Genomic DNA, 19,511 nt, shown 5'->3' with positions numbered 1-19,511 from the left:
AGGCTGTCATTAACAGGGATCTCAGTTGGAAGCCAACTAGTACACACTTATATTTTGTGACATCTCAAAAAATCATGCTCTTCTGGAAAGCAAGCAACCTACAAATGTCAAATAAGCAAAAACTAGAGTAAACTCAATTACCTTATGGTATAAAACTACCTCCATTCATTCAAGCAACATCTCAGTTAGTAAAAATGAATATTCTTTGACATTGGATTGAATTCTTTAATATTTTATTATATTATTATTATTATTATTATGCATTTATATAGCGCCATTTATTCCATGGCGCTTTACATGTGAAAAGGGGAAATATAGACAAGTATAAAAAACATGTGTAAGACAAGGGACACACAAGTACATAAGGAGAGGGGACCCTGCCCGCGAGGGCTCACAGTCTACAGGGATGGGTGAAGATACAGTAGGAGAGGGTAGAGCAGGTCGTGCGGTGGTTCAGTAGACCGAGGATCATTGCAAGCTGTAGGCTTGTCGGAACAGGTGGGTCTTCAGGTTCTTCTTGAAGATTTCCGTTGATGGTGAGAGTCTGATGTGTTGCGGCAGAGAGTTCCAGAGTATGGGGGAAGCATGGGAGAAGTTTGTGGGAACAGAAGATATTTTGACCAAATATGTATTTTCTCAAATGTTGTTTATTAATTTATTAAGAAATTAATATAACTATTATAGAATGCACTTATAATTCTATAATAGTTATATGATTATATAGATAGAGATTGATAGACAGACTTATATAATGTATACTTTACTTACAAGTATAACTTCTGGAGAAATTTACTTGATTGAATATAAATAACTTGCAACCGTGTAATTATTTTACTGGAGATTATATGCAGCTTAAGTCATCTCATGCCACATATTTAGTGATTTATGCAGTCTATGAATAGCAGTATTTATACATCATTTTTTGTTATTTTTCAGAATGCCTGGTCAATCTATGTTAGATATCAGAAGACTGGCGTGCACTTGGCCACAGTGTGAGGTGCTGGAGAAACTGAGTGGATGACCCCTATATCAAGGCAGAAGAAATTCACTGCGCACTCTTGTTTCAGGTGCTGCAAAGAAATTTTATTTTTTGTGAAGGTAAACATTTGCAACATAGCAAAACGTGCAGGGAGATTTGCGACAATGATACATAAGAGATTTTGACCCCCTACGGTCTTTATTATAATATCGTTAAGATAATTGAGGTCCAGTAGGTGCTCCCACACCTAAGTTAGCTGTGTTTGGTCAATCTATGCTGTCAGAAACCTCATGTATGACAGTAACACTAAAAATGAAAGATTCCCCTTTAAATATTGTAACTTGAGCTACCATCTTTTGTAAGATATAACTTTTTATACATGTTTATGTGGCACATCCTTGTCTGGGAAAGTGGCAAAGTATTCATGCTCCATTTTGATGATGATTCCTCCATGGATGTCTTCACACAGCTTTTCTAGAGTACTAATCTGGTCACACATATAGGATCTGACTACATAACCAGTCAGATAAGCTTTTTCAAAATTCAAAATTCACAAAATCATGCAGATTTTCCAGATAAATTCAATTTGCAGCAAAGTTATTCACAAATTGAATTCCCCTTATTATGAGCTGAGATTTCTACAGATCCCAGAGCATAATTAACGCAGATAGGAGGGATGACTGCAATGTAGCGTGTAGAAATCTTCAGGGGTAAAGAAAATGACATGGAGGGTGCCGATACAGCTGTTGAGCACAGCCACAGTAGAGGAACGAAGGATTTAATTCAGCACACCCATCCTGGTAAAATTTGGAAGTTTATTCAATCATATTAAAACAAATTAAAAGAAACCTGACTCGTTTCTGGTGCAAAGTCGTGCCCTTGGTCATAAGATGACTAATTAACTTGTGGTGCCCCTGAGGGTCCAGTTGCCACAGAGGTACTGCACCTCAGCCAAAGGTGTGGTACCCCACTCTCGGGTAAGGAGGGGGCACTACTCGGTACCAACACACTAGCAACCAACACCACACCTCTCCATGCCAGGGGGGAACTAGGTAGAAGGTGTGGGTGGAGGAAATACAAAAGGGTAGGACAGCTGGACAGAAAGCTGACAGTTGTTAGTGGATAGCTGTCATGGTAACAAGAGTCAGTTGGAGCAGGTTTCAAGAGAGGAGAGGGGTGACGGAGAGGGGCTCCAGTGAAGGGGTCCTAGGGGCTAGGGAAGTGAAGAATCCACCCGTGGTGCCTGGGTCCACGCCATAGTCGGGTGGAGGGACCAGGTTGCTGTGGAGACCGGCCCCAGACTAGTGGAGAGACTGTAGGACTCAACGAACCGGAGGCTGTAGTATCTGTATGTGCAACAGACAAATCCACACACAATCACTAAAAAGGCAGCCACATAGGGTCAAGGGGACCAGGAGGTCATCACCCGAGAGGACCTGAGGCTGCTGGCTTGGGACACTGTGTGTGAGGCGCAGGGCAGGGGGGCGTGAGCCAGCACAGAGACATGATCTGGGAAAGTACACAAGATGGGGGTCCTGGAAAAGTGCACCCAAACTACCTTAGAGCTGGCTGGACCACTGACCCAGAGGACACAGCACCCGACTGGTGATTATAACCTAAAGACTGTGAGTAAAGTGTGAAGACTGCACTCTGCTATGTCCTCAGATTTACATACTGTGTCACCTGCCCTGCACTACAAAAGCTACCATCATCAAATTAACCCTATTACTGCCCTGGGGCCTAGCTCTGCCCATGGAGAGATGTAAAATCTCTGCTGCGTCACCAACCGACCCAGTGAACCTGAATCGCAGCATCGGCCATTTATGCTGAAAACCACGGGTGGCGTCATGACTTAATCCCCTATAAACTTTCCCCACCCATTTTATTACATGCCCAGGGACACGGACCGGGTCACTTCTTCCGTGATATCCCCTGAAGAACTGCCCAGCCCAGACCGAGTACCCCCGGCACTAGCGGGCGTTGCAAATGCAAGGTCTAGAAAATAAAAAAGTATACTTCCCTCACGCTTACCTGTCCGACCCTTCTGCTCTTCTCTATCCTTGGCACAATTTACCACAGACACCGAGAACTGACTCCCTGGACCTCCTCACACTAGGCTGGAACTTACGGATCTAAATAGGCCCAGGAAAATTCTGTGCAAGTGCATGTAAAGTCTTGACATGTGCTATGACTTTGAATGCACATGCGTAGAAACATCCAAGGCCTCTACAGAGGAGAATGTCCTGGTAAAGCAGAAAGAGGCCTAGGGATTGAGCACTAAGCTGCATTAATAGCAAGATGCACCAAGGACTAGATGTGGGACAGTACAGAGTGAAGGGGATGGAGAAGTGAGTGATAAAGTATAAGTAATGTTTTAATCTCTTAACTTTGTAATGGCCCTTTACGGGTCAGCAAAATGACAGCTGTCCATTTCATCTCGCTGGAACCACACAAAACCAAATTATGAAAAAATAAGCATTGTGAAAATTTTTTGTAATATTTAAAAATAATTCAATTCCACTCAAAAATATTCCCTAATAACTATATGGTACACTTAAAATTCGATGTGCCCATTCTAAACACCCATGGGAAGTTGTGAGGAAAAAAATGAATGCTCCATCAAATGCTATATTACACAGGTATTCTTCCTTAGAGGCATTGTGTGGGCAGCATGGTGGCTCAGTGGTTAGCGTTGCAGCACTGGAGTCCTGGATTCGAATCCCACCAAGGACAACATCTGCAAGGAGTTTGTATGTTCTCCCCATGTTTGCGTGGGTTTCCTCCCACACTCCAAAGACATACTGATAGGGAATTTAGATTGTGAGCCCCATCTGGGACAGTGATTAAAATATGTGCAAACTGTAAAGCGCTGCGGAATATGTTAGCGCTATATAAAAATAAAGATTATTATTATTGCTCCAGAGAGTATAGTTCTTCACAGAAAAAACATACAGCAAGAGTCCCACATCTGTATATATAATTACCTTAAATTGTCATCCACTTCCGTCTGGATGTCCCCGAATCCCACAATCCACCGCGCCGACCGGAAGTATGCCGACCGCCATATTGAAATATCCCAGTGATGGGTATTCCAATATGGCACCCGCTGGTGGTACCAGAACCACCAGCGGGACACCGCCGGGACCCACCTACTGCCGCCGGGACCCCCCGCCGCTGGACCCCCCCGCCGCTGCCTGCCCACCCACCTCCGTCACAGCTGGCAGGAAAGACCGCGGCTTACGGCCTGTGCACAGGCCGCAAGCCGCGGTCTTTCCTGACGGCTGGCTGCTGCCAGGATTCCCCGCCGCTGCCCTCCCACCCACCTCCGTCACAGCCGGCAGGAAAGACTGCGGCTTGTGGCCTGTGCAAGCCGCTGTCTTTCCTGCCGGCTGGCTGCCGCCAGGACCCGCTGCTGCCCTCCCACCCACCTCCATCACAGCCGGCAGGAAAGACCGCGGCTTGTGGCCTGTGCACAGGCCGCAAGCAGCGGTCCTTCCTACCGGGTGGCCGCTGCTGCCTGCCCACCAACCTCCATCACAGCAGGCAGGAAAGACCGTGGCTTGCGGACTGTGCCACTGCCAGGACCCCCCCACCGCTGGACCTGCCGCCGCTGAACCCCCCCACCACCGCCTGTACTCACATACACACACGAATTCACATACACACACACACACGTACTCATGCACACACACGTACAAACACACGTACTCACATACACACACGTATTCACACACACATATTCACACATGTATTCACATACATACACACACACGTATTCACATACACACACGTACTCACACACACACACACGTATTCACATACACACACGTATTCACATACACACACACTTATTCACATACACACACGTAACAAAAATTCTTAATAAATATAATTCTGGATTAATTATTCAACGGCTCATATACAAAAAAATCAATCCTTAAAAGATACTTTATTAACCAATCATTAAAAAGTTTTCAAAACTTCAAAAAACAGGCAAACAAAAATAGGCTTATTGCTGATTTTCAAAATCCAGCCACAAACACTAGAGAGTCGTTCCAATGTCAGGTAGAGGGTCACAAACCTATTTGTCCCTATAGGGCCCTATATCTCTCTCCTACCTGACAGCGGAGGTTGGCACCCTCTTGATACTCAAATGGCGCCCCCGCTCCTCGGCGACTCTCCCTAATCACCCTGTTGACTCCTATCTAAATGACATCAGCTTGGAGTACAACAGATGGCCGGGGACAAAAATATAATAGATAATAACCCCATGCCACAAACCACCAAGACAAAAAGACACGTACTCACATACACACACACGTACTCACATACACGTACTCACATACACGTACTCATACACACACACACGTACAAACACATGTACTCACATACACACACGTATTCACACACACACGTATTCACATACATACACACACTCACATACACACACACTCACATACACATATTCATATACACACACGTACTCACACACACACGTATTCACATACACACACACGTATTCACATACACACACACGTATTCACATGCACACACACGTATTCACATGCACACACACGTATTCACATACACACACACGTATTCACATGCACACACATACTCACATACACACACGTCTCACATACACGTATTCACATACACACACGTCTCACATACACGTATCCACATACACACACTCACATACACGTATCCACATACACACACACATATTTACATACACACACATACGTACTCACATGCACACACTCACACACACGTACACACACACGTACTCACATACACACACGTACACACACACTTCCCTCCTGATGCGATAGCATCGGGCACACCTCTAGTATTGTAATATTCTGCTTTTTTGTGATGGTCTTTTGGAAGAGGGTGATGACAGGCTATAGTGCTAATGGTTCTAAGTCACAGAACTACATGTGCCAACCTGTGTATTGGTCCAAGAAATTTCAAATGCACAAAATAATGGGACACAACAAAGTATGTCAAAATAATTATAAACATATTTTTTTTTGCAAGGATATATAGAAAGTCCTTGTAAGACTATGTATACGTATGTGTAGGTGCATGTTTGTGTGTGTAGGCCTGTGTTATTTGGATCATTATCCTAATGAACAAGAGGGTCATTATTACCTAATGTGCATGGTGAGAAGGGATGTTTGGCTGATAGAAGACCATTGATTCCGGGGCACAGTAATGTCTATTCATTTATGCAATACCCTGAAGTTATCAGTTTAATCACTTACAAATGAACAGGTAATTAGACCTAATGCCTTCAGGTCATGCAGTACAAAGGCACCATACATGGCAGGAATAGTGATCCCATGTGCTCATCAGAGTCATGTTACAGGGCATAGATCATTGAGCTATCTGGTGTTTATCAGTGCATCATGCCACCAACGATTATGGTTGTCTATAAAGGTGAATTTTATGAATTATGACAGCTCATAATTTATCTGGGCTACAAACACGCTTTAGTCATTTGCCCCATTTGCACACCATTTGGAATATACCAATATGCTGCATCTTTTGGTGAGCACGTTGAGGACTTTTGCTGGACACTTTGTAGGGTGTTTTATCCACATAAACATGGCCACTTGGCTGAACATTTAGCCACAGTTCCCAGAAACAACACATAGGCGACAAAACTGTCAAGTGGGCACGTTATAGACAAAACAATTTGTTCCTCCTGCTCAATTTGCCTGAAATTTTGCTGCTGTCTCCAGCAAAGGAAGAAAACAATGCCCCCCACAGAGCTTTCTGTTGTCTTCCAAACGGGAGCTTATTATGCACTAATTTCTTCAACCCGCTCCTAATTTGGACCAGCAAATTGGATTATAACCATGAAAATAGTAACCCAAGCATTGAGCTAATAGAAAACTGCATTTTAGGATTATGTTCAGCAGATGGTGAACTTTGCAGAAAGACGCTGGAAAGCTTTTGGTATCAAATTATCCCTATAAAATAAACTTTTTTTCTACTGTAGTGAAATATAATTGTAAGATACCAAATTTTTACTGAAGGATAGAAATCAAACCATCACAGACTTTTATTGAATATCATAATATTCACTGCAGCAGCTGGATATAAGATTAGAGACACAGAATCTCACATGCCATTTGATTCAGTTTTTTGAGCCAAAGCCAGGAGCCTATATATATATATATATATAGGAAACACAGTATTTCTGAATTCAGCTAAAAAGTGGTGTAGCAAGTCTTGCTGAAACCTTGGGTTTTACGGTGCCCTACACATACACATGCATACACCCATGCACACATACTGTACATACACACATACATACAAACAACATACACAAATACTTACACACATTTAGACTGTATACTCACATATACACGCATACACACGCACACATACATACAACAAACATAAACACACATACTTACACATATACTGTACATACATACATACATACAATATCCATACACAAATAAATACACACATACACACATATACTCACGTAAACAAATACATACACACATATACTCACTTACACACGTATACTCACACACATATACATATACAAACACATATAACATACATACACACACAACAAACATACACACAAAAACACAATTTTTTCAGCATTTTTAAGAAATTGTAAAAGTGCTTGGAGTTGCAAATCTTTTGCTTTTAATGTTTTATGCAAGTGATTTGTTGTCAATTTTTATTTTGGAGCATGCTTTATTTCTTACATTTTTAAATACCTATAGAGAAGGTTATGCAAAAGAAAGCACATAGAGAATGACAAAAGAACGCTTTCATATCATCCATCTGGCTAACGTCAGCTTAAACAGGAATGTGGATCATTAGACTGATGAGCATCAGCTTTAAAAAAAAAAACCTCAATATGCCAAAAACAAATCATGGTTTTAAACAGGCTGAGTATATAAACTTTTTGGTGATTTTCCATATACTTTAACATAGCATCTAATTGCAGCAGTTTTGAACAATACAAAGCAGTTTAAAAATCGAAAGAAAAACTCAGTGAAAAATGTAGTAATCTGTGTATGAATGCAGTCTATAGGCAGAGTCACTGACAGTTTAGCACTCTAATATTTAAAACTTTTATGAGCTCAAAAGGTATAAATTAAATGTTAATTTTATCATCCATGTGTCATGCATTTTTCATCAGTTTTTGGTATGTCTGTGACACTACCACCAGGGCTGTGGGGTACTCAGAACCGGGTCAGACAGTTCTTTTGGGAAGTCACGGGGCCGTGTCCCGACTCCGTGGCCCTGGCTGTACTGTAAAATGGGGAATATGTATATGGGATTTAACGTGAAGACACCTGTGGTGTTTGGCAACAGATGGCCGCCACTGCTAAAGGAGACCGCTGGGGCTGATGGTGACGCAGCTGGGATGATTCTGCTCCCCACAGGTGGAGTGGGGCCCCAGGGCTACTGGTTCTGTTTATGTCAGGCTTCATGTACCTTGTGGTGCATGAGATCACTGGAGGACACTAGGACTGTAGTTTTCTTTTCCTTTACTTGATGGTTGATACAGACCGGAGCACTGGTAACAGATCGTGATGGAGAGCCGGGCAGCCTGGAAGCAATTTTGGATACACCTGGCCAAGTAGGTACGGAGCCCTTCCTTCTCCGCTGTCCTTGTTTTTCCTTGCTGCCTAACAGCTCACCCTCCTGCTGCTGTCTCTCTCTGTTTTTAAAAACAAACCGTTGCCCACATGGCAGGCAGCTTGAGCCTATCACATGTGCCGTTCCTTTGTGTCAGGTCCAGGGTCTGGTATACTGCTGTGCCACCGGGTGTTAGATCAGGCCAGGAGACCTGCAGTCCCCTGCCCTCCTGATTTACCGGCTGGGACTTCAGTACCCGAGCAACCATGGATTCTGGTATCCGGTTCCTAGCGCTCAGCTCTGGGGCGAGTTTAATCACAGCTCCACTACCCAGGTTATGCTCGATTTCTCTCCTACTGACACCTGGTAAGGGGGCCCCTCCTTGCTTCCAGGAGGGACATTACTCCCTGTGAGGGAGGCAATGCCACTGTGGCAACCGGACTGCTGGGGTGCCACATCTGCTTTTTACTGTCCAATTTTCATCAATTTCCATCTGTTTTTCAGCAGTTTTCATGTGTCCATTTTAATAATTTGCATGTCAGTGACCAGTCCTCACAAGCAGCATGAAAGGCATGTATATGCAGTCCCATTTTGGGGGTCAACCATTAACTCCAATGAGTGAGATTAGACTGCAAGTCATACCAAAGTAGAACGTCACTCAATTTTTTGTTCGTACAGATCACATATATGCCAAAAAGGACCAGTTAAAAAGTCCATGAAAGCTAATGTTTTCATATGATGTGGATTACAAGGATTGCAAATGGAAAGCAAAGTCAAAGGTCTACAAAGTGTATTCTCTGTCTGCATGCTCTGCGTGTACCTAACAGAGCGCACATGGACAGCATTGAGACCAGTACAAGTGAATGGTCAAGTTGACATGAATGTTTTTACTTATGAACTATGGCAGCATGCACTGGTCTAATCCATTCTTCTGTTCAATCATTAAATTTAATTGGTGACAATGACAAATGGACGTTGTTGATGTTTAAAAGGAGATAGTCCCAAAGTTATACATACCGTATTTTTTGCTTTATAAGACGCTCCGGATTATAAGATGCACCCCAAATTTTGATGAGAAAAATAGGAAAAAACTTTTTTTTAATAAAATGGTGGTGCTTCTTATAATGTAATCCAGCCATCTTATTGCTTACCGCTCTGTCCCCTGGTGATGTCACACGCTCTGTCCCCCGATGCTGCCGCCCGCTTTGTCCCCTGGTGCTGTCACCCGCTCTGTCCCCGGTACTGTCACCCACTTTGTCCCCCAGTGCTGCCACCACGCTCTGTACCTGGTGCTGCCGGGTGCTGGTGCCGCCGCCGCGCTGTTTCCCCCGGGTGCTGCCGCCGCCGTGCTGTGTCCCCCGTGCTTGCTGCCGTGCTTTGTCCAGTGCTGTGTGGGGGGCTCTGCCATTCCATCCCTGCTTGCAATGCCCTGTGCAGTGGATTGCTTCTGGGAAAATGGCCGCCGTGTAAGCACAGATGGAGATCTCCCGAGATTTCAGTGCCGAGATCTCCATCTGCGCTTGCGCGGTGGCCATTTTCCCAGAAGCAGTCCACCGCACAGGGTATTGCAAGCAGAGATGGAATGGCAGAGCCCCCCATGCAGCACGGGACAGAGCGCGGCGGCAGCGAGCACCGGAGGACACAGCGCGGCCGAGGCAGCACCCGGGGGACACAGCGCGGCGGCTGCAAGCACCAGCCCCCCACTGCGGCAGCACAAATCCGCATTGTAAGACGCACCCCTATTTCCCCCCTCCAAAATTTTTGGGGAAAAAAGTGCATCTTACAAAGTGAAAAATACGGTATATCAAATATGGAACACATAAAAAACAGTATTTTAAATTGAACTCGGTAAATATGGGATTTAGTTTAGGCTTGACAATCAGAAGCTTTAATGAAGTTTCTTAATTCTGCCCCCAACTCTGCTGTCACTAATGCCTTTCATACTTGTACTTTTTAATGGACTTTCTGTCCAGTTCAAAATTAATTTAAAACAATACTTTGCAGTGTCTTACATTTTTGTTCTAGTGACATTTTTTTAATTTGTAGTGTGTTCTTTGTGTTATGGGTTTTGTTGAAGCATTTTTCAAAGTCATAAATAAATTCTCCATTGGAGTGGATTAAAATTGTCCAATCTATGTAAGTAAGGATCTCCACAGTTCACTAGATTACCACTTGCTGTTAGAGTTGAGCGACTTTGGTCGAATCGGGTTTCATGAAACAAAATTTGTTTCTGATGAAACTGGTCCGACTAGGGCAAAAAAAGTCGGAGTTTCGTCCGAAACCCGACCCCAATGCAAGTCAATGGAAAATAAAAGTCGGCATTGAGCGGATGACATTAATCCACTCAATGCCAACTTTTAATCCCCATTCACTTGCATTGGGGTCGGGTTTCGGACGAAACTCCGACTTTTTTTGCCCTAGTCGGACCAGTTTCATCTGAAACAAATTTTGTTTCATGAAACCCAATCTGACCAAAGTCGCTCAACTCTACTTGCTGTATTTCATATATGCGTATATACATGTATGTATCACATAGCTAGAGGAAGGACATTCATGTAGTAACTGTTTTATAACAACACTGCCACTTTTTTAACCTCTTACTATAGTTTCAAATTGGGACAGTGTCTTTGGAACAAAGTGTGGTGTAATTTTTTAGAATACCCCCATAAATAACTGTAGAAAAATTAAAGAATTAAATATCCCAGTATATTACAGCTTAAGGATAGGTCAATATTTCTCCCTAATATCCCCCATCCTCAGGAATTCCATGCCTCAACACGTCTGATTTTCCACCACCATCCTTCAGATGGAACCTGAAAACCCATCTTTTCGGGAAAGCTTACAGCCTGCAATAACCATTCTGCCGCATCACCACCACACGAGCTGCCGCCTCATCACCACCAGAGCTGCCGCCTCACCACCACCAGAGCTGCTGCACCCCAACATTCTGTCTCTTCCCCATTATCCCGTAGAATGTAAGTTCACAAGGACAGGGTCCTCTCTCGTCTGTACCAGTCTTTCATTGTAAATTTGTTTACTGTAAATGATATCTATAACTTTGTATGTAACCCCTTCTCATGTACAGCACCATGGAATTAATGGTGCTATATAAATAAATAATAATAATAATACCAATTTAGGTGTCACAATCCATTTTGGATCCGTGGCAGATCCGGATTCTCACATTAAAACTTTTTTCCTTTCAGGCCATGGGGGTTAATGTCAGTTTTTTCCCCCAGTGGCCGCTGGTGTAATTACATTGCTGCAGAGTTTGCTGCTGCAGGTGGTGACCACTCCCACCTTCCTTCAAAAGGTCACTTGATGCATCAGCTGACCGTCAGTGTTAGAGTTCAATCTGCAGCGACCAAGCTGGGAGAAGGAGCTTGCTGGGAGCAGTTGTTCATCAGCTGAGTCCGGTGTATCTGGTGTTTCTTTCCTGCTATGCAGTGCTTTCCAGCAGAGAGCTAAGTAGTGTTTTCTTTTACCTGGTCTGCCATAACTTCCCTTTATGTTGTATTAGTGCAGCGGTGGGACCAGTGTCCCCACTTGCCAATTCCCTACTTAGGGATAGGTGCAGGGTAAGCGAGGGCTTAGGTATCCTGCTCGGCGACAGGTTGAATAAACCTGTACAGGGACGTCAGGGAGATCAGGGCACATCCTTAGGAGAATGCAGAAGGTGTCCATTTCCCCATTCCCTATCGCAGGGCCCAACATTGTAATTGTGTCCCCTGTGTTCCCTTGTTATTTGTGCTGTTTGGTGCCTGACCTAGTGTTGGGTTGTTTCATACCGGGTCAGTCACTTTCATGACATTAGGTGAATCAAAACTACTTCAAAGCCGTATTTGGCTTGGAAAATTGTGAATGACATTTTGAGATTCCATAGAACTATATCCAACCCCATTTAAGCTCTGTAACACAAACACAGCCATAGTAATGTCAAAGTAGGGGTGGGATTGAGACGGTTCTGTCTGGTTCCCGGGAAATGCTGGTTCAAATTGCAGCCATTTCCCCTAACCATCAAGAAGTTGTGCCCCAATCCGATTCTGTGTGCCGCCAATTTGAACTAAAGGTGTGTCCTTGGATGCACATTCAGTTGAAACGTATTGTGGTACAGAAAGACCCCTGGTTCCTGCACCTCATTAGTTGAAGGCGTTGTGCCACCAATAAAAGTATACTTTTAAAGAACAGATCTTGGAATAAAAAAAGCTCCACAATTGGATGTGTTTAAAAAAATGTTCCTGTGCTGAGATAACTTATAAATGTGCCCCTGCTGTGTGCTGTGTAATGGCTGTGTCTGACCGTGCAGGGACATGGTCTGATCATACCACAGCTCCTGGGCATGGGAGGAAGCAAAAGAGAAGATACAGACTTTACAGCCAGGGATCACAGCTGATTCTTTTGTTGAGGTAAAACATTGTTTAAATACTGGCAGTGAAATGTTTTACTCACAAAAAGAATTACCTGTGATCCCACGTTGTAATATCTGTATACTCTTTTCCTTCCTCCCCTGGTCAGCAGTTGTAGTATGACCAGACGATGTTCCTGCATGGTAAGACACAACCATTGCACAGTACACAGCAGGGGCACAGTTATAAGATTATCTCAGCAGACAAACATTATTTTTAAACACACGCAATTGTGGACTTTATTTTTATTCCAAGATCAGTTGATGAAAATATACTTTTGTTTGTCGCACAACCCCTTTACCACTTGTCAGCCAATCAGAGGCTGGCATCTGACGTTGGCGCTCATGTCACCAGCGTCACTGCCATGTGCTGGTCCGTCCACACACATTTGGAGTCGTAAGTGAGGTTTGCTGGACCTTGGACAGGTGAGAAGAACCTTTTTTTTATTTTAAATACAAAAGTGCATCAATATTAGAGATACAGGAGGACTTGGATGGGAGATACATATGGACCAGGATGGGGGATATTTGTGGACCAGGATGTGATATATATGAGGGCTCATGATGGGGGATGTTAGGAGACAAGGATCGAAGATATAGGGGGACCTGTATGGGAGACACATGAGGACTAGTATAGGAGACAAGTAGGGCCAGAATGAAGCACATATGATGACGAGGATGAGTGACTAGAGTTGAGCGACTTTTGGTTTTTTAGGGTCGCGTTTCGTTTCGTGAAACCCGACTTTTCCAAAAGTCGGGTCGAGCAAGATCGTCCGATTATAGGGAAAAGTCGGGGTCGTCCCGAAACACGAAACCCAATGTAAGTCAATGGGGAATAAAAGTCGGCAGTGAGAGGAGGACAGGAAACACACCTACAGTGCCCATTTGAATGCCAAAAGCATCAATTCTTCTTACTTAAGCTTGTCAACCTTAATTAACTTCATAATACAAGTTACGCACTGAAAAATGGGGGTTATTTGGCTAAAGTTGTGGGGGGGGGGAGGGCTGGCTGCAGGTTTTCATGTGCCCTGGGCGAAAGAGCGCCCCTTTAACACATACCACAACTCATCATGCTCCGATACGGCAGATAAATAGCGGTATAGTACAATGAAAAATACCTCACTTTTTACATCTCATGACGAGGCCCATCTATTTCTCCATACATAATCATTGGTCCCATATAATGTTTGAAACAGTATATGATGAGCTCCACATAATGCTACAGTATATGTTGGTCCCCATGGATGAAGCTCCACTGTCTTATGGGCCCAAATAATGCTCCAAACATAATGGGCCCCATTTCTAATGCTCTAGTGTATAATGGGCCCTGTAAATGCTGCTCCAGTGTCTGATGTCCACCTTTGGAATGTTCCAGTGTATGGTGGGCCCCATCTATCATTCTCCAGAGTATAGTGCTCCCCAAAAATTGCTGTCCCAACATTGAAAACAATCAAATAAGTCTCCTCGCTAGGGAATCCCTGTACTTGTCTGGACAGGTGCTGTAGCTTGCTTAACAGCTCGCCAGCCGTTCTCACGCCCAGTATGGATTGCACGTGATTGCACAAAGGTTAGAAAGGGTACCGTATCCCTGGATAACATGTATGGATAGCGTACACATTCAAAATATATGTCTCAGGAGGCAGGCTCAGACGGTGTCAGGCCCAGTATGGATTGCACGTGATTGCACAAAGGTTAGAAAGGGTACCGTATCCCTGGATAACATGTATGGATAGCGTACACATTCAAAATATATGTCTCAGGAGGCAGGCTCAGACGGTGTCAGGCACAGTATGGATTGCATGTGATTGCACAAAGGTTAGAAAGGGTACCGTATCCCCGGATAACATGTATGGATAGCGTACACATTCAAAATATATGTCTCAGGAGGCAGGCTCAGATGGTGTTAGGCCCAGTATGGATTGCATGTGATTGCACAAAGGTTAGAAAGGGTACCGTATCCCCGGATAACATGTATGGATAGCGTACACATTCAAAATATATGTCTCAGGAGGCAGGCTCAGACGGTGTCAGCCACAGTATGGATTGCACGTGATTGCACAAAGGTTAGAAAGGGTACCGTATCCCCGGATAACATGTATGGATAGCGTACACATTCAAAATATATGTCTCAGGAGGCAGGCTCAGACGGTGTTAGGCCCAGTATGGATTGCACGTGATTGCACAAAGGTTAGAAAGGGTACCGTATCCCCGGATAACATGTATGGATAGCGTACACATTCAAAATATATGTATCAGGAGGCAGGCTCAGACGGTGTTAGGCCCAGTATGGATTGCACAAAGGTTAGAAAGGGTACCGTAACCCCGGATAACATGTATGGATAGCGTACACATTCAAAACATATGTCTCAGGAGGCAGGCTCAGACGGTGTTAGGCCCAGTATGGATTGCACGTGATTGCACAAAGGTTAGAAAGGGTACCGTATCCCCGGATAACATGTATGGATAGCGTACACATTCAAAATATATGTCTCAGGAGGCAGGCTCAGACGGTGTCAGGCCCAGTATGGATTGCACGTGATTGCACAAAGGTTAGAAAGGGTACCGTATCCCTGGATAACATTTATGGATAGCGTATACATTCAAAATATATGTCTCAGGAGGCAGGCTCAGACGGTGTCAGGCACAGTATGGATTGCACGTGATTGCACAAAGGTTAGAAAGGGTACCGTATCCCCGGATAACATGTATGGATAGCGTACACATTCAAAATATATGTCTCAGGAGGCAGGCTCAGACGGTGTTAGGCCCAGTATGGATTGCACGTGATTGCACAAAGGTTAGAAAGGGTACCGTATCCCCGGATAACATGTATGGATAGCGTACACATTCAAAATATATGTCTCAGGAGGCAGGCTCAGACGGTGTTAGGCCCAGTATGGATTGCACGTGATTGCACAAAGGTTAGAAAGGGTACCGTATCCCCGGATAACATGTATGGATAGCGTACACATTCAAAATATATGTCTCAGGAGGCAGGCTCAGACGGTGTTAGGCCCAGTATGGATTGCACGTGATTGCACAAAGGTTAGAAAGGGTACCGTATCCCTGGATAACATGTATGGATAGCGTACACATTCAAAATATATGTCTCAGGAGGCAGGCTCAGACGGTGTCAGGCACAGTATGGATTGCACGTGATTGCACAAAGGTTAGAAAGGGTACCGTATCCCCGGATAACATGTATGGATAGCGTACACATTCAAAATATATGTCTCAGGAGGCAGGCTCAGACGGTGTCAGGCACAGTATGAATTGCACGTGATTGCACAAAGGTTAGAAAGGGTACCGTATCCCCGGATAACATGTATGGATAGCGTACACATTCAAAATATATGTCTCAGGAGGCAGGCTCAGACGGTGTCAGGCACAGTATGGATTTGACGGCCCAGATTACACAGCGGAGGAGCAGGGAGAGGTAAAGATTGCAAATGCTGGGGCCCTGCCCAAGCAAGGGGGGCCCACTCGTGGGCGTCGGTACTGGCACTGGGCCCCTCATAGTACAGCGGTGTGTCTGACGGCGGGTGTGCACCACCACCGTCAGAGACACTTGATTGCACTATGAGGGACCCTGTGCCAGTGCCCGCGCCCAAGAGTCGGCCTACCCACCTGTCCAGGGCAACGGCACTCGCACGGTGTCGTGCGCTAGGTGGTGACCCCGGCCATGGGGGGGAGGCAGCACAGTTAGGGAGTTTTAGAAAGTGGCATATGTTGATGTTGGACATTCAGCTGATGCAAAAGGCGAAATAGGTGAAGTACCAGGAAGAGGTGGACCAAAGCAAGCCATTTTTCTGTCACCCTATGTGTCATCAGGGGAAGGTGGGACAAAATCCTTGGAAACCCATGCGTGGTTCATTTTAATGAAGGTTAGATCATCCACATTTTGGGTTGACAGACGGGTCCTTTTTTCTGTCAGGATTGATCCAGTTGCACTGAAGACTCTTTCCGATAGCACACTTGCAGCTGGGCAAGCGAGCTCCTGTAAGGCATATTGGGCCAATTCAGGCCAGGTGTCCTGTTTAGCGGCCCAATAGTCAAAGGGGAATGACCTGTGTGGGAGAACATCGATATGGGAGGAAAAGTAGTTTGTAACCATAGTTGACAACTGCTGTCTCCTGTCACTTTCCATCGATGCAGTATTACCAGTTGTGTGAGCGGTATTTGAAAAATCAGTCCACAACATTGTCATGAAACCCCTGTCTCCAACGCCACTTCTGCTGTGTGCACCACGAACACCTCTGCCAAGCTGCCCCCGGCCCGTACGGCTTGTGTGAGAACCATCACCGTTGCTGTGTGCTGGGAATGCCTCAAGCAACCGATTTACCAGAGTTGCTTGTTTATTAGCCAATATTAGGTCAAGGTTCTCCTGTGGCATGATGTTTTGTAATTTGCCTTTATAGCGTGGATCCAGGATGCTGGCCAACCAGTAGTCGTCATCGTTCATCATTTTGGCAATGCGGGGGTCCCTTTTTAGGATCCGCAAGGCATAATCTGACATGTGAGCCAATGTTCCCGGTGTCAATGATGCACTGCGAGTGCTGGGTGGAGGAGCACTTTCTGGCAAATCCACATCCCTCCAGTCATGCACAAACCCTGTACCAGACCTTGCCACGCCAACATTTTCACTTGCCCCACGAGATGCATCCTCCTCCCCTAAGTAATCATCCCCATCATCCTCCTCCTCCTCCTCTTCTTCCTCCACCTCGTCCAGGAGAGGTCCCTGAGCAGACAATGGCTGAATGTCATCAAGGATTCCCTCCTCCTCTTCCTCCTCATCAACATTGGCTGCAGACGCCTGCTCCTTAAGGTGCGTCAAAGTTTGCATGAGCAGACGCATAAGTGGGATGCTCATGCTTAGGATGGCGTCGTCTGCGCTTACCAGCCGTGTGCATTCCTCAAAACACTGAAGGACTTTACAAAGGTCTTTCAGATTCGACCACTGCACACCTGTCAACTCCATGTCTGCTCTCAAAGTACCTGGCCGTGTATCCTCCCACAAATGCATTATGGCCTGCCTCTGCTCGCACAGCCGCTCCACCATGTGCAGGGTGGAGTTCCACCTTGTTGCAATGTCGATAATGAGGCGGTGGTTGGGAAGGTGGAGCAATCGCTGCAGCTTCTGCATACGAACGGAGTGTACAGGCGACCGGCGGATGTGCGCGCACAGTCTTCGCACCTTCTGGAGCAGGGCTGTTAACTCCGGATAATTTTTGAGGAAGCACTGCACCACCAGGTTCAAGGTGTGAGCCAAGCAAGGTATGTGGCTGAGTTTTGAAAGGGCTATGGCTGCCACAAAATTACGGCCGTTATCACTAACTACCTTGCCTGCCTCAAGATGTACACTGCCCAGCCATGACTCAGTTTGTCGCTTCAAGTACTCGGCCAGCACCTCGGCGGTGTGTCTGTCGCCCAAACACATCATCTGCAACACAGCCTGCTGACGCTTTCCACTAGCTGCTCGATAGGGGGACACATCGTGTGCAACAGTGGCAGCTGCAGATGGAGTGCTCGTACGACTGCGCTCTGTGGACGAGCTTTCGCTTCTGGAGGAGGAGGAGGAGGAGGAGGAGGAGGGTCGAACGCCTACAGCCAACTGTTTCCTATACCATGGGCTAGGCAGCACTGTCCCACCACCGCTGTCCCCTGTGGACCCTGCATCCACCACATTAACCCAGTGCGCAGTGATGGACACGTAACGGCCCTGGCCATGCCGACTGGACCATGCATCAGTTGTGAGGTGCACCTTTCCGCTCACTGACTGCTTGAGTGCATGGACAATGCGGTCTTTCCCATGATGGTGGAGGGCTGGGATGGCTTTGCGAGAGAAGAAGTGGCGACTGGGTAGGTCATACCGTGGTACTGCATAGGCCATGAGTTCGCGGAAAGCTGTGCTTTCCACCAACCGAAAGGGCATCATCTCAAACGAGATTAGTTTGGCAATGTGGGCGTTCAAACCCAGTGTACGCGGATGAGAGACTGAGTACTTTCTTGACCTACTCATAGTGTCTGGGAGGGTGAGCTGGACTTGAGAGCTGCATATGGTGGAAGTAGCGGTGGACAGGGCGGACTGAGAGAGGGTTGATGATGGTGATGGAGTTGGTGTTCTTTCTGATGGCCTAGAATCAGTCTTTCATTGATATAACAGTGGGATTCCCTGACTGCTGTGGTCTTGCAACGACACCTCAACATTTGCTGCTGTGCTAACCGGTGGGCTTACAGTGGGGGAAACAATGTAGCGTTGCTGACTACCTTCGTTGTGATCAGTTGCACATGTGGCACTTGAGGTTTGGTGTTGTGTCCACGCTTGCAAGTGCATGCTGGTTAAATGTCTAAGCATGCAACTGGTATTCAAATTTTTTCGATTTTTCCCTCGGCTAAAGGTCTTTGCGCACTTCTTACAGATAACCTTGGCCTGATCATGAGGATTTTGTTCAAAAAAGTGCCACACTGAACTCTTCCTACTTTGGCAGACATTTTGTGGCCTAG

The sequence above is a fragment of the Dendrobates tinctorius genome, unplaced genomic scaffold (genome assembly GCF_039654945.1).
Source record: "Dendrobates tinctorius isolate UK_male_01 unplaced genomic scaffold, ASM3965494v1 ptg000064l, whole genome shotgun sequence".
NCBI classification, from domain to species: domain Eukaryota; kingdom Metazoa; phylum Chordata; class Amphibia; order Anura; family Dendrobatidae; genus Dendrobates; species Dendrobates tinctorius.
Note: the sequence above shows the minus strand (reverse complement) of the source record.